The following is a 2,262-nucleotide window of genomic DNA, read 5'->3' on the forward strand; positions in this document are numbered from 1 at the left end:
AAGGAAAACATCTCTGCATTATCAGTGCTGTTTCCAGCACAAATCCAAAACACAGCCCCATACTAGCTACTATGAAGAAAATTAACTCTACCTACCCTAGCCAAAACCAGCACACCTTTGGAGGAGGGCTCTTTTCTCACCACTAGTAGGGAGAACCTGCTAGTCAATATAATTTCTCCAATAAGAAAAATATTATTTATTTTCCATTTTAGTTTCTTACTGGAATTTGCAGGTGCTGTAGTTTTTTCATTTAAATAATGAGTAATTTAGATCCTGTATGAAATAATCTACTACAATGAAACATATTGTAAGGTTTCTTTCAATTTGAAAGATTCTAATATATAGTAGGACTTAATGCAGAGTATCTCTGCTACTTGGAATCATTGTTTTTAGGAAGGCAATTTTATTTTAGTAAGGAAAATTATTTTTTATAATAAAGACAATACTAACAAGGGAGTCTCTGTGGCGCAATCGGTTAGCGCGTTCGGCTGTTAACCGAAAGGTTGGTGGTTCGAGCCCACCCAGGGACGGGTTCTCCCCTTTCCTCTGCCCATGACAGGGGGGTTGGAACTAGATAATCTTTTAAGATCCCTCCCAAGCCTAACCATTCTATGAAACTTGGGAAAACAAATTCTCTGTTAGCCTCAGGCTCTTTAAAACACGAGTTAGCTGAAGTTATCAGCAATGGATTAACAGACTAATGTAATGAGGGGCCCAAAACTGGACACAGTATTCAAGGTGCAGCCTCACCAGTGCTGAGAAAAGGGGAAGGATGACTTCCCTGGTCCTGCTGGCCACGCTGTTTCTGATACAGGCCAGGATGCCATTGGCCTGCTGGCCACCTGGGCACACTGCTGGCTTGTATTTAGCCAGGCCATTGTTGACCAACACCCCCAGGTCCTTCTCTGCCGGTCAGCTTTCCAGGCACTCCTGCCCAAGCCTGTAGTGTTCCATGGGGTTTTTGTGACCCAAGTGCAGGACCCAGCATTTGGCCTTGTTGAGCCTCATACAGCTGGTTGCTGCCCATTGATCCAACCTGTCCAGGTCCCTCTGCAGAGCCTTCCTACCTTCAAGCAAATCTTCCACCCAGCTTAGTGTCATCTGTGAATTTACTGAGGGTGCACGCAATCCCTTCATCCAGATCACTGATAAAGATGTTAAACAGAGCTGGCCCCAACACTGAGCCCTGGGGAACACCCCTTGTGACTGGCCTCCAGCCGGCTTTAGCTCCATTTACCACCACTCTTTGGGCCCAGCCATCCAGACAGTTTTTCACCCAGCAGAGAGTTTGCCTGTCCAGGCCGTTGGCAGACAGTTTCTCAAGCAGGATGCTGTGGGAAATGGTGTCAAAGGCTTTACTAAAGTCCAGGTACACCACATCCACAGCCTTTCCCTCGTCCACTACGTGGGTAACCTTGTCATAGAAGGAATCTGCAAGACAGCTGTTATTGTTTGCTTCTAGCTTTAAATCTCCTGTGCATGGCACACTTCAATAATTGCTCTATTGACAGGCATATAGATCTGTCTTTGATGTGATGTTTTTGCTTATGCTTTAAAAACACTTGTACTAAGAGGCTTAACTAACAGAATATGACTTTCTCTAAAGCCTAAAACCAGAACAAATCCATATTCAGTGAAACCACTGAAGCCTATATCCTTCAGCAGCTCTCTATTATCATTTTATGAGCCAGCCCTTCTCTCACAGGGAAACCTGATAGGGCTCTCTCTGCACTGCCCATCTGCCTGCTTTCATGGTTCATGAAGAATTTAATCTTTTTGAGATGTTTTGCTTTCTATAGTGCTGGAGCATAGGTATCTAAATACTAGGAAAGAGGCAATCAGAATGCTGTTTTAAAGCTGGAGGCAAAAACTTGAGCATATTATCGGCTTGGGATCAGGCAGCAATGAGTCAATAGCCAAGAAAAGGTGCTAGCCTTGATCTAGATGCAAAAGAGCAGCTACTAAAACTAGAAGTTATCTTTGGTCTTGTCTGTTGATTTTGACAGAGTGCTTCCACTCTATAAATAAGGCACCAGCCTTAAAAACACCTCCTGGCTTTCAGAAGATGGCTCTATCCCCTCAAGGTGGCAGAAGAGTCCAAAGCAACTTGAAAATGGGAAAGAAATCCCAGTTGGTGTTTCAACACACACTAGATCATATCAGATAACCACTTTAAAATTGTTATTTTTAGAAGATCATGCTGTCATAAATTTCAGAGCTTCAGATAGTAAAAATATGTGAGTTTAACTGAAATATCTATTA

At 43.1% G+C, this 2,262-nt stretch overlaps 1 non-coding gene across 1 annotated transcript; it reads left to right on the top strand.

Moving 5' to 3' along the window:
- Positions 1-456: 456 nt before the first annotated feature.
- TRNAN-GUU (transfer RNA asparagine (anticodon GUU)) lies at positions 457-530 on the top strand. Its single transcript has one exon. It is a non-coding gene; the product is annotated as a tRNA-Asn (tRNA).
- Positions 531-2,262: the final 1,732 nt, after the last annotated feature.

The sequence above is a fragment of the Antrostomus carolinensis genome, unplaced genomic scaffold, assembly GCF_000700745.2.
Source record: "Antrostomus carolinensis isolate BGI_N321 unplaced genomic scaffold, ASM70074v2 scaffold23381, whole genome shotgun sequence".
NCBI classification, from domain to species: domain Eukaryota; kingdom Metazoa; phylum Chordata; class Aves; order Caprimulgiformes; family Caprimulgidae; genus Antrostomus; species Antrostomus carolinensis.